This window comes from Megascapheus bottae, chromosome 11 (assembly GCF_031878675.1).
Source record: "Megascapheus bottae isolate mThoBot1 chromosome 11, mThoBot2.hap1, whole genome shotgun sequence".
In the NCBI taxonomy this organism is placed as follows: domain Eukaryota; kingdom Metazoa; phylum Chordata; class Mammalia; order Rodentia; family Geomyidae; genus Megascapheus; species Megascapheus bottae.
In genome coordinates this window covers 7579606-7593764 of record NC_143519.1, presented here as the reverse complement: position 1 = coordinate 7593764, position 14159 = coordinate 7579606, and the positions used below count along the sequence as shown (strand labels likewise).

Genomic DNA, 14159 nt, shown 5'->3' with positions numbered 1-14159 from the left:
AGCTCTCAGTGAGGGATTTAGATCCAGAAAACTTCTCATTTGGGCTGATTCTCCCTGGTACTTGATTGAATAACAGTAAATCCTCATGACCTACTTGAAATGTGAGCTCTCGGCTCAGAAGGAAAACACTTATCCTGAGACTTGTCTCCGTGCTGTGCATCTACTCATACTTTGTGATTTGCCATTTTATGGCAATAATGCAGAAAATAAAAGTGAAGATGTAATGTGTTTCAAAGAAAATCCTTAGTTAACAACACAGAGGATCATTCTTAAATATCCAGGCTAAGAAGCCTTCATGGGTGATAGCAAAGTCTTTTGACAAGTTTAATGCTATGACGAATTTGTCGGATTTTCCATACCCATCAGAAGAACTACCACAGTATTTTCATGGTGGAAACATTTCTAATCCCAGACTGTAATGGATCTGCTTCATAAATCATTTGCACAGAACATGCCAAACAACAAATCACAGTTTTGCTCTGATATGAAAACTCAAGAAACAGGTTATTTAATGATAGCCACCAGACAAGGAACATTTTTGTTGGCACAGAAAAGAGCAGATTTCTAAGATGGTGATTTACAAGAACAAACGTGAAGGCAAATGACCAGTCTGAAAATACCTAAGAGTAAATATCAATAGGACTTGGAGATAGTTGTGGAGGTAAACACAGACTAACTACAGCAAAAACCTATTGTAAGATTGGGGGGAAAATTGAAGGAAAGAGAAATGAGAGGTGCTTATATAAATGGATAATTTAATAAAAATTGAAGACATAAGCAAATGTCTGTATGCAAATAAAGGATAACAGAAGAATTAAGAAAGTAAGTAAGGTGTTATGAGTGTTTAGAGAAGAAAATTTTAGTCTTCTTTGTGAGATGTTATTGGGTGGGCACTGGGCTAGGAAAAGTTGCATAGATTAGTACAGCAGAAAGTTCTGTACTCCAAGGAAGAGTAAACTCAGACTCATCATGGTTCCCTGTGGAATTAATTGATAAGGGTATTAAGCACTAAGTTTGGAATGGCTGGAGCAGAAATTTTGACAGTACTGGTATTTGAACATAGGCCACTGTACTTGCAAGGAAAAGTGCTACATTGCTTGCACTGTGTACACAATCTTTGTTGTTTTTGTTACTTTTTGGTGACTATTTATAGGATCCCATGTATTTTGCCCAGAGCAGATGTTAAATTACAGTTATCCTACTCAGCCCCTTACTTTTCTGGAATTATAGATGTAAAAACAAATCACCATCCCGAGATTATTTCCTGAGATGGTGTTCCTCACATATGCCCCAGCTAGTCAATGGAAATTAGCGGCCTATGCCACCACACCCAGCTAATTTCTGAAAATATGTATACATAGGCCAAGTGGGCTGGTGCACATCTATAATTCTGGCTGTGTGAGAAGCTGAGGTAGGCCCAGTTTCAATCTGAGCAGGCCCAGAAATACAGGAAATACTCTTTGTAATAGGAATAAGGAGGCCCACTGAGGAGCAGGCAGATGTGGAAGAGGAGGAGTTCCACAACGTAGTATTTATCAACTGAGTTTGTTATCTTCCATGGATGTAGTTCATAATGCTTCTAAGCAACTTAATGTTATCATGAAACACAACTGATTGCAGTTCATGCCAGTATTTTTTAAATGTTTGAATTATTAGAATTACTATATTTCTTTTTTGTTCGGTTTTAGAACATTAAAGGTATAATTATAGGATCTATCCTATGGACTACTTTTAAAGGTCATTTCAACGATGATGTGTGAGTGGTTTCATGTTAACAGAAATACAGTAACAATTGTGGGCATGCAAAAAGAAATCTCCAACTCAACCAATGAACTGAACTGCATGAAAACCTTACAAAAGGGAAAGAAAAAAAAATATCCAGATTTTCTTTTCTGCAGGCTTTGTTATTTCATTAATTGGAATATTACATAAGAAATGTTATTTCATCTCCTTTAAAACTTATTAGACTTTCCAAAACATAGAAAACCAGAAAAATTTTGTGAACTACTCAGTAGCATGAGAGCAAAAGAAGAGTTACTAAAAATGTGGACATTTCCTCACTATAAAATTCAGTTCTCCCTCTAGAACTGATTTGCAGGTACTTTTAGAAAAATATATATATTTGTTAATGTGACTTCCTTAATCCCACCGTGAAACTCCAACCATCCCTGAACTCTCAATCCTCCTTCCTCAGCCTTCAGACATAATTTCACTTTTATCATAGATGTTTTCAAACAAAAAGATGCCAAATGGTAAGAATTAGAAGATTAAGAATACAGGGAAGCGTTACTGAAGGGGTGACTCTGATCAAGAATATTGTACACAAAAGCAGACACCTTAAATTAGAACCCTTTGTACAACATTTGATGTTCGAAATATACATGTATATATATTACATATATATACATATAAATATATGATTTTTAAGAATAAGTAGGAAATCAGGAAAATACCTGAGAAGCAGCCATCTCAGCCCTAACTAATAGCTTGGTAATTTTTGAGATGGGGATCTCATTGTTTTTTGCTTTTGTAGTCCTCTTATTTAGACTTTCCACTGAGCTGGGGTGATAGGTATATATGGCCATATCCAGCTTTCTCAGCTGAGTTGGTTCACATCAATTGTTTTTAACCAAGCTGACCTGGAAGCATGAACTTTCAGATCTCAGACTCCCATAGCTTTGACAAAAGTGTGAGCTTCCATGTCTGGCCATTATAGTATTGATCCAGAAACAGATGTTAGACTTAATATTTACATCTGCACTGGTCCTACAGTATATGTTACAGAGGAAAAAGATAGTGGACTCAGAGTAAGAGACTCAATGCGCCATAACTAAGAGGATTTTGAATGCCACTCAGTTGTGTTAAAACAGAACCATGCAGTGATCATTTCAGGGATCTAGATTTCATATGACCAAATTTCCATATTTGTATGAACTTCCCAACCCTCATCGAATGTATCATCTTTACTCCTAAAGTAAGTGATGGAATTATTGTCTAGATATGCCATTTTCTTTTGTTGTGTCTTGAAGCTAACTGAGCAGAAGAGTTGGAGAACTGAGTTTCATCATAGATAAAATGCTTCAACTTCTTTAGAGATGAAAAATACAAGATTAAGAATAAAAATGTATCAGAAGATCCATGGAGAAAATTCCTGGGTCTAAAATTCATAAGAAGTATTTCATTGCATGGCACAACTTTTCCTCCCAGTCCACTGACTGTGGAAAAGCTGCCAGCCAGACTTTGTCTCTCCAATCCCTTCTAACATCCTTCTCTGCTAACGCCCATTTGATTCTCCACTAACTGAGCTCAAAATTTCCTATACGCTAACAAACTCCTTGAACTGATCATGAACTTGAGACCTCTAGAGAAGATCTAAAGACATTGCTATAATAAACTGTGATGGCTAAACACAGTTATTTCACCAGGGAGAAGTCTACACTTTCAATCAACATGGAGTCAGCTGAGGCCATTCTACCTACGTAGTCCCTCATATTTCATTTGCAACGTGCACAATCACTTAAATATTTTAAACGCCAGGAAACCGATTGGGTAAAATATCAGGTTGAGAGTATTCAGATGAAATTATCAATCTTATTTAGGTCACTGTTTAAATACCAGTAATGGAAACAAAGTGCATTCAGAACATTTCTTAAATTCATGATTATGACCAGGAAACTAATAGTTTCTCTGAGGAGGACTTATGAGATTATAAACATATCTAATCTCATATATATACATACATATATATGCTGTTAATTCAGTGCACAGAACTTTAGTGGTTGTAATGCACAAAGGACACAACAGAAGGGACATTGTGGATTCTATCCCCTCCTAAATGTGTGCACTAAACAGGCAGCACGAGACACTGAGAGCACAACAGTTATGGGATAGCCAGACTTTGGCTTTCTTTCCAAGAGGCAGTGTCCATGCTCCAGGCTGGGAAATATCTGTGTCCTCACTCCTTTGGGAATAGCAAAAGCAGGAGAGTGGTGAGTGCTTTTAATTATCTTTTCCTGTATGTCATCTCAAGCATGTTGGCCCTTGCCAATTCATCCTGTGAGGATGAAATGCATATTTTATCTACTCATATGCATGGGTATACTCTTTTTATGCATATATACTCTGAAATGCATATTGTATAATTTCTTAGCAAGGAGAAAAGCTTCCCTATTAATTGCATTTCAAATTTACCATGTAGCTTCAAAATTATTTAAAAGCACAAGAGTTCAATTTTGAAGTCAGTCTCAGACATCTCTACAGCACCATAATATTTACTGCTTTCAAAAGTACTTAGAATCTGGGGCTGGGAGTTTGGCCTAGTGGTAGAGTGCATACACGAAGACCCGGGTTCAATTCCTCAGTACTACATACATAGAAAAAAGCCGGAAGTGGTGCTGAGGCTCAAGTAGTAGAGCTCTAGCCTTGAGAAAGTCCAAGGACAGTGCTCAGACCCTGAGCTCAAGCCCAGGACTGGCAAAAAAAAAAGTACTTAGAATCATTGTTATAAGATGCAGTATTTAAACTGTATCTTATATTGTTCTACAGGTGAGCTCAATTCAAGCTAATGCAAAATGTTCAAAGCCATGGCAATAATCTACAAATATTCAAATTGTGTGAGCACTATTTTGAACAATCTCTTATTTGAATGGAATATTTATTTGAGATGATAAAAGTACGCCTAGACACATCCATAAGGGTAAGTACCATATAAACACCGTTCTAATTCTCATAGCTTTTGTCATTTCAAAATGTCTAAAGAGTGGTCCTGGCTTATACTCGGAGGAAAATGGCAATAGCATGGGTTCATTCTCTGCTAAAGCAGTTTCTTCACTGACATCTCAGTGGTAACAGAAGCACTGGAGAAAGATAATTCATCCTCTGGCACTAGGCCTGGCAGATGAACCACACAGCTGTTGAGAGCCTGACTGGCTCTTTGTGGGAATGCGATAGGCATAGAGATGTGTGCTGACCTAATGTAATTAATTGCTGCCGTCCTTCCAGAACATAATCACAATATCTGAAGATTAAACTAAACATAATTGAGTGCTTCATCGACTTCTCGGAAAGCATTTCAAAAGTCATCACCAAACTACGAAAAGTCACTCAGAATCCTCCAGGTCACACAGAAGGCCTGAATGCTCCAGTTAACGCTGTGTGCCTTGCAAGCCAGTTCTCATTCAGAGTTCCTCACATTTGTGACTATAATAACAAAATTAATGACTATGAATAATTATCAATGTGGTTCTTTACGTATTTTATTTTAAGATAAATTTTTCTTTTTTAAACTTACTTGTAACTGTTACAAAAAGTATAAAAATTATATGTATGAATGTGATACCACATGATGTTTTGTAATATTCAATCATGTTAACAATATAAGGTTCTTTAAAGATTTTACATTTCTTGTGGTTGAATATACTTCAACTCTTTCCTTCTACCTGTCTGAAACTTACAGTATATATTTTATACATAAATTACTATATAATATTCTTATTCCAACTATTGATTACTCACTGATCAGTTTTCTATCCCTACTTTTCTTTGCTTCTGATAACCATTCCTATGAGACCAACATTTTTAGATTCCATGTATGAGTATGAGCATGTGATAATTATTTTTCTGTGCCTGATTTTACTTAACTTGATGATCTTCAATTCTAACCACATTGTTAAAAATGACAAAATTTCATTGTTAGCTAAGTAGTTTTCCAGCATAAATATGTTCTGAATTATCTTTGTCCATTCATCCAATAATATTTACCTTGTTTCCTTTTCTTGGTAACTGTGAATAGTACATCCTGGCTGGCTTTGAACAGCAAGCCTCAGATCTCACCTTGTGGAATAGCTGGGATTCCACGTGTGAGCTACTAACACTGAGTTTATTTTGAGTTGATGTTTTACTGGTGAGATATGGGAATTTATTCTATTGTTCTCACATGGATATCCAATATTCAGCACAATTTATTGAAAATACTGTCTTCTTTATAGTGCATAACCTTACCACATTTGTTGAAAATCCTTTAGCTGTATGTGTTATGGAACATTTTGTTCCTCTAGTCTGTGTGTCTATTTCTATGTCATGCGATACTGTTTTGATTTGTATTGTGTTATAATATACTTGGTAGTCAACTACCACAATGTTTTCTGCTTTGGTCATTTTTTATTATGACTACATTTTCCATTCACAGTTTTGTGTGAGCCAAGACAAATTTTAATCTTTCCTAAGGCTGTGAATCATGTCATTCACATTTTCATAGAAATTTCATGGAAGCTATAGATCACTTTGAGCATCAGGGAAATTTAATAATATTGATTGTTCTAGTCCAGAAACTGAGGATGGCTTTCCATTTTTGAATGTGTTCTATGGTTTCTTCTGTATTTTATAGTTTTCCTGGTAAGTTTTTTGTTTGTTTCCCTTATAGACCTTGTAAACAGGATTGTCTTTCTGAATGTTTAGAATTTTTCCTATTGATGAATAACAATGCTCTTGATTTTTAGATGTCGATTTTGTGGCCTGACATATATGCTAAGATTCTTTCCTTTCCTAATACAGCTTTTTGGTGGAATCATTGTGGATTCCTACATGGAAGATCAGCTCATTTCTAATTTTGCTCTTATCTCTTGTCCTGGCTACTATATTTATTACTATACCCAATAGAAGTTATAAAGTGGATATTCTTGTCTTGTTCCAGATTTGAGAGAGAAGGCATTCAGTACTTTCCCATTTGTATGTTATCTGCTGGCTTGGGATATGCAGCTTTCTATATTGGGTTGAAGGATATGCTCATACATAATTGGTTCAGCACTTTTAACCTGAAAGGTTTTGAGTTTTATCAAATGTCTTCTTTGCATCTCCTTAGCTGATAATATGGCCTTTGTCTTTCACTCTTGATACAGTGTGCCATGTCTACGAAACATGTATTCTTCTGTGTTCTGTTTACTGAGCATGCAGTTTTATGAGCCAGCTACTTTCCCGCCCCCCTTAAACCTGTCCACCTAGAAAATCCCAGTTCTAAAAGACTAATGAAATACAAAAAAATGTGTTATAGGTTACAAATTTTATACCAAAGCCTTCAAGATAGGTTTTCTTTTCCTAGGACTTCATAAATGAGACTAAGTAAAAAATACGTACGTATACATAGCAGAATGCATATCCTGATCATTATATAGAAAAGATTATGCCTTAGTAGTTTATGATTATAAAAACATACACAAGGGCTGGGAGTGTAGCCTAGTGGTTGAGTGCTAAAAAGCATGCACGAAACATTGGGTTTGATTCCTCGGTACCACATACTCAGAAAAAGCTGGAAGTGATGCTGTGGCTCAAGTGGTAGAGTGCTAACCTTGAGTAAAAGTGCCCAGGCCCTGGGTTCAAGCCCCAGGACTGGCAAAGATAAATAAATAAAAATAAAAACATACATAAATATATTCTCATGTAATACAATAACTCCACTTTTCCCTAGTGAAAATGTAAGTATGTTTCCTTCAGGTTATAAAGCTCCCTCTGAAGTACAATTAAGAATAATTTACCCATATATCAAAATGTCTCCAGGGCTTTAGTTTCCATTACACTTGTCAAGCTTAAATGCTATGTTACTTCATCTTTACCTTGCTGTTCTTATTATCACTACCTCAATGGTACATTCGCCTGATAATACAATCTAACAATATTACAAAGGCAAAAATTATTTCACAGTAACTTCTCTAAGCATTTCTCTAACATCAATAGTTAAAACAGAAAATGGCTCCTGAACACAGTTTAACAGCCCTTTTTGGTAGAATGTTTACCATCTAACGGTGTGTCAATTTGTATACATGAATCATTTGCAAGATGAGTGATCCATCAGCAGATGGCTGGGAAATGATTGAAATATCTGATCATTGAAATTAAGTGATGCATTGGTCAGTTCCCCTCATAACTGTTAGGTACACAATCTTCAGTGAAGTTACTATTCATAAAAGCTTTTGGAATAGCATTATACTGTGGTTGGGATAGCTAGTGATTTCATAATTCTGAGGCATTGTAGCTGGCCTGAAGGACTGACTATCAGATATAGAATAAGGGCAAATTTCTCCTTTTTTCCTTATGGTTAATCTCATGTGGTTACTGTAACTGACTTTGTTACCTGGTATATTGTATGTACATTTATTTATTTGAAATAGGGAAGGGAAGGGAGGAAAACAAGATGATTGGGAAGGGGTGGGGGAAAGTAAATGGGGACAAAAACATGAGAAAGGGGTATCAATATGCGAGAAGTAATGTACCTACTACCTGACGAATGTAACTGTAAACCCTCTCTACATTATCCCGTCAATAAAATTAAAAAAAATAAAAACAGCACTCTAATTAGCTCACCAAAGTGTGCTAAGACCTATTGTGCACTAAAAACATTTATGTTTTGTTGACATGGGTTTTCTTTCTTCCCTAGTTGTTATTACACAAATGATGCATAAAAATTAATATGAACTTTAGTCATCATTCAAATTCTTCCACAGTGTTTGATCGTTTTTAAGGTAAACACAAAGGAACTTTTTCCCAGGGTAATGATCTTTCCTGCTCCACCTCCTTGTGTAATATATTTTGAATTAAATAAAGGCTCATTTCTCTTAGATGATCATTTGACTTTGCTAACTAACTCTATATAATAGTATTTCAAGTGACTCAGACTGCATTAGGAAAAAAAAACTAATCCATTTATAACACCTGTGGGACCATTTCTTAATAATTCTTCCCTTTAATATGCTATTTCACATTAGACTTTATTTTTCTATACACGTTAAAAAACGCCTTTAACCTGGTCTGCAGGTGAAAATAGTCTAGAAAACTTTTGAACAGTTTAAACATTAGTTTTGTCATTAGAATTTCTAGAATCTAAGTAATTAATTGATTAAAAAAATCACGTCAATTACTTCATCATCTGTAGGCAAGAGGTACACTGATATCCTCAATGATAGGTTTGAATTACAGCCCAATGAGGAAATATACTCAACCCATAACATTTACCGCTATGACACACAGTAAGTATGAACATGCGCTGTTGACATAATTTTAGGGCTAGTCCGTGGGCAATGGACAGATGAGGTAATTGGAGACGTTCACATTCAAAGCTTTGCTTTGCACTTTCAGAAAAGGCACCCATAGTTAATTTGTTCTATTAGCGAGTACTTCTCTCCTGACATCCACTGGTACTTAACTGTTTATTAGGTTGGTAAACTTAGGTACTAGGTGTACCAGCTTAGAAGTAAAATAGAATAATGTTGCTTATTTGATCACAGGACCATTCTGATAAATAATGGCCATGAGTCGTTATTAATGACCAAATCACATATCTCCATCTTGTCAGAGAACAAAAATACAGTGATTCTAAAAGCTGACAGGAATATCTTGTTCCCATTCAGTCTCTACCGCTATTGGAACAGCAAATAGCAACCAATTATGCCATTGCCTGGGCTGGGACACACACAAGAATGTGTGACTCAGCTCTCTGTACTTAATAGACCGGTGGTCAGATCTGAAAACCAGTATCTAGCTTTTGATAACACTCTTATGGGATCTACTATGTCCTGTTTAGAGTGCATTATGTACCTTCCTATGAAATTGAGCTCAAAACTGAATGTATGATCTTGGAAGCAATGAGCAATATTAAATGAAATCCTAGGTTCAGAGTCCATTTTTCCACTGTTAGAAGGCAATGATCATGGGAGAGAATCTATGTTTACTGTGAGTTCTCTGTATTTGTCTTTGATACAGTATTTCTTTAGGTTGTGTCATGTCCTACGTCAATGTTGGTTATAGATAATATGCAATGACAAGGTGGCCAGTATTTGCAGTCTAATAAGTTCTCATTGTTCTTCTACACATCAAAATAAAATCAGCACGGTCAAACAGAGAAAGAAACAATGAAAATGATTGGCGAGAGAACATTTTTGCCAGTGGTTACTGTGGAATATATGAAGAACAGACTGGTTATTCAAGAAAGATGGTGGCAATTCTTCCTCCAGACAGGAGTAGTTTAAAATATTTTTGTGAAGTTTTAAGTAGTTTTTGTTTCCAGCTTCCAAGTGAGTGAGATGTAGAACTCTGAATGCCTGGAGCTGCATGGAGGAAAGCGCTTGCTAGTAACCTGGGGCTCTAGTGAGCCTGGCAGCTAACTCACAGGTAAACCTGTTCTCAGAAAGAAGGCACATAGACTTCTGAACGCAAAACCATCACAGAGAAAACTCTAGCAAACTCAACTGACATAGATGAATGTGCTAGCCTCAGTGGTGTGAGGACTCCAAAACACAAATAATTCTGAGCCAGTCACACAAGAGTGATTATTAACTCTGTCACCTCCATATCCAGGCAGCCAAAGAGTTCTTCCTACAAGCAATGCACATATTCACAGGTCTCTCACATGCTTCACATCCCTTAATTCGAGGGTAGCTTCCCACCCACAAAGTTGTCATGCATATGCATGAGCCAGTGAACTTGGTGTCTTCCTCTATCAATTTAAAAACGTGGTTTTTCCTCTCTGGACACACAGAGGAGGCACATCCCATCCGAAGATTGTACCTGCCATCACCACTGTATCTCTCCCCCTCACCCCGCCTCTCGCAACCCTCTCCCAGTCCCATGGCCCACTGCAATCCTGTGTGGTGACTGATGGCTGCAATACCAACTTGAGCATCCCTTGAGGGAGCATGGCAGGATGACACTTATTAAAGTGTAGATACCTAGGCCCTCCCAGAAGATCCACTGAACTGAAATATCTAGAGTCTGACCTAGGAATCTTCATTTTACCTGGCTTCCCACAAGGTTCCCAGGAGCCCTGATACTTGCGAAGCACTGAACCAATTCATTTCCTTTATTAAAAAGAAAAATCCATAAAAATGATCTCTTTTTTCTTCCTTCATAATAACTGTTGTGGAGATGTGGATAAGACTTTAACTTCCTGAAAACACTAGCACTCACTAGTGTGTGAGTAATAGAAACATTTATAATAATGCCCATAAGGATAATATGAAAACCTTATGAATGCCAGGCTGCAACAAATCATGAAAAATGAATCATTATGTACTTCATATAAAACCTATCCCTCATCTTTTAGAAAAATGCATGCGACTAAAATCAGAATTTTAAGTCTTTAAATTAATTTCAGTATTCCATGAATGCTGTGCACCATATCAGATGAGGAAACAGATCCAGAAATATGGAACTATTGTCACAAAAATCCTGGTTATGGATTGAGAAACTAGTTTTTCTAAACAAACATTAGGTTTGATTTATTACACCAGTTACCTTTGTGTCTTCTCTTTACCTGTCTTTCTTTTTCTTTCTCACTGTTTCTCTCTCTTCCTCTCACCAGACACACAACTGACTTAACTACTCCTTGCTAATCGCTGCAAGTTGATATTTTCTTGTGTGCCAAGATTTTCTGTAGTGGTTCAAATTTTATTTGCAACCTTTGACCACTTGTGGGGTATTTTGTTTTTCCTTCAAACTCAGAAGCAGTGTGGAACAAAACATACAATATGAAGCCTTCAGCATTACCTTCTACACAGTACATAGTTTACAGTTCATTAAAACACATTTTTCCTTAAACACTACTTTTAGCTAATACTTGCAAAAATGTTATCAGTTTTTGTTCTGTGGTCTTACAGCTTGTATTATACCTTCAAACAAATGCTTTACATATGGTGCTAAATCTCCTGAGACATGTGTTAAGTCACATATTGTAATTGTATGGCCACAACAGAAACAACTATTGTTATATTGAAGAAAAAATTCTATAGCTAACAACAAATGCCTTCAGCAGTGGAAAAAAGCAATTATTGACATCTCAGTCAAGATCATTTTCTCATTTGTCCTAAGGCAGAATTATCTACCACACTGAATATCTTTATTTGGATAGCAAGGGATTATAAGTGTTGCTTCTTGAAATAGGAAGTAAATCTCTGGTATAATTTGCATTGAACAGAGTTCATTTGAATGACTTGTTGTTACTGCCTACATCCTAAACTTATTGATTTCCAATGAATTTGTCACCTATTAGATACTAGTGAATGCCACAAAACACAGTAAGTTAATCTTTATTAGTGCGGACATGTTTAGAGCAGGTTGCTTACTTTTTCTTTTCTTTTTCTTTTTTTTTTTTTTGCCAGTCCTGGGGATTGAACCCAGGGCCTGAGCACTGTCCTTGGGCTTTTTCCTCGAGGCTAGCACTCTGTCACTTGAGCCACAGCATCATTTCTGGCTTTTTCTATGTATATGGTACCGAAGAATTGAACCCAGGTCTTCATGCATGCTAGTCAAGCACTCTACCACTAGATCAAATTCCTGGCCCCTAGGTTGCTTACTTTTTAAGACTAAACCTTCTTTCACTATCTTAGTAAAAGTTATCATTTTGGGAACTCAGTTCAAGTTGACGTAAGTGATTTAACAATGTTTGCCATGACTTGAAAATTTTAAAACTTAAATGTTAAATGTAATCAAGTTCAAGAATGGTAAGTACACATTATGTACGATCAAACTTACCCCAAACGAATACTTTCTTTTGTGATTTTCAGTTTTTAATTTGAAAATCTCCATAGGACACATTATATTTCACTTCATGTTTCTGAGCAACTGCCCTGAAATGAAATCTATTCCCCAAGTAAGTCTACCCTGAAGGTTTTAATTACATCATGGTGTGTTTGCAGCATCTTGTTAGAATAAGTGCGAGATCATATTATGAAAAAATGTCTGGCGCGTAACAATAGTACAGTCATGCAGTTAGGCTAATGAGTCAAACCAACTCTGCTCAAGTACTATCCTTTTCTGTCTGCTACCTGGGTGATTTGGAGAAGACTTTGCTGTCTGTACACCAGTGACCTCATTTAAATTGTATTTGCTTATAAAGGCTGTTGGGAGAATTAAAGGAGATAATGCATGCCTAGAACAGTGCTGGATATATATTGATACATTATTTGTTCCTTATACAACTGTATAAGAAACAAATGACTATAGTGTGCTCTGTAGGTTCTTAATAATTTATGAAAAACTGTGGGAAAATATATTTCATTAAATTATTATAAGGTCAGATTTTAGTACATGTAAACAGCAGTTTAGCTAGGAATGTTAAGTGGAATTCCTTTTGGTTTTGATCTAGGTTCTTTTACCTGGAGGTTGAGTAAGGAATAGATGGCCCCACCCAGGCAGGATTCAACTCCAAAAGATGGGAAGGTTTCAAATCACCCCATGGGAGGATGGCAGTCAAGTACCAAGACAATCAGTAGAGGACAATATGAAGGCTGAGGCTTCTGCTAGTACACATTTGGAGTCAATGGGCTCCCCCACTGTTACCTCATGAGATCTGATTCCTGGATAGGAAAAACATGTTTAAGCGCTGGAAACTGGACAAGCAAGGAACTGCCTTCCTGGCTTCTTACAGGACTGGTTTAACTGTGCTGAACATAATGCATTGTTATTCTAAGCTAAGACACACACTCAAGGTGACATACTCTATCCTAAAGAAGAAAAGGACACATTTACACTTTCAACACAAACATATAAAAAGCATTTCCCAGGCCAGGAGTTTAGCCTAGTGGTAGAGTGCTCGCCTAGCATGCACGAAAACCCGGGTTTGATTCCTTGCAAGTGGTGCTGAGGCTCAAGTGGTAGAGCTCTAGCCTTGAGAAAGTCTAAGGACAGTGCTCAGGCCCTGAGCTCAAGCCCAGGACTGGCAAAACAATTTTTTAAAAAAGAGAGACAAAGCATTTCCCTCAGTAGCCAAAAATATAAAGCAACCAGATTCCCAACAGTATATATAACAGAGCACAAAAAGGTGGTAATACTACCAACAATAAAAAGCAATATTATCAGCAATAAAAAGTAGAGGAAATGCTAGATGAATTATCTGTTCAGTTTTAGACCTTTTGAAGATTACTCAGGAGAAAAGTCAAGTTTAAAAAAATAACAGAAAAATGTCAAATCAATAAATTTGATTTGTATCTGAAGGGAGTCATCTATAGAAAATAATTTTTATTTATACTTTTTTATCCTAAATGAGGCAGAGGAAATTCTAGCTTGCTCCAACTCTCAACGTGCTGCACATTCACCTCATATAGCAGCACAGAATTTAGAGTGGTTGTCATGTGAGTTCTCTTTTTCTCTCTTTTATAATATTAATCTGCATATTA

The 14159-nt window shown here is 36.4% G+C and overlaps 1 protein-coding gene across 2 annotated transcripts in view; it reads right to left on the bottom strand.

The window, feature by feature from the left end:
- Fgf14 (fibroblast growth factor 14) overlaps window positions 1–14159 on the bottom strand; it is a 499318-nt gene that overhangs the window by 96479 nt on the left and 388680 nt on the right. The window lies entirely within an intron of this gene.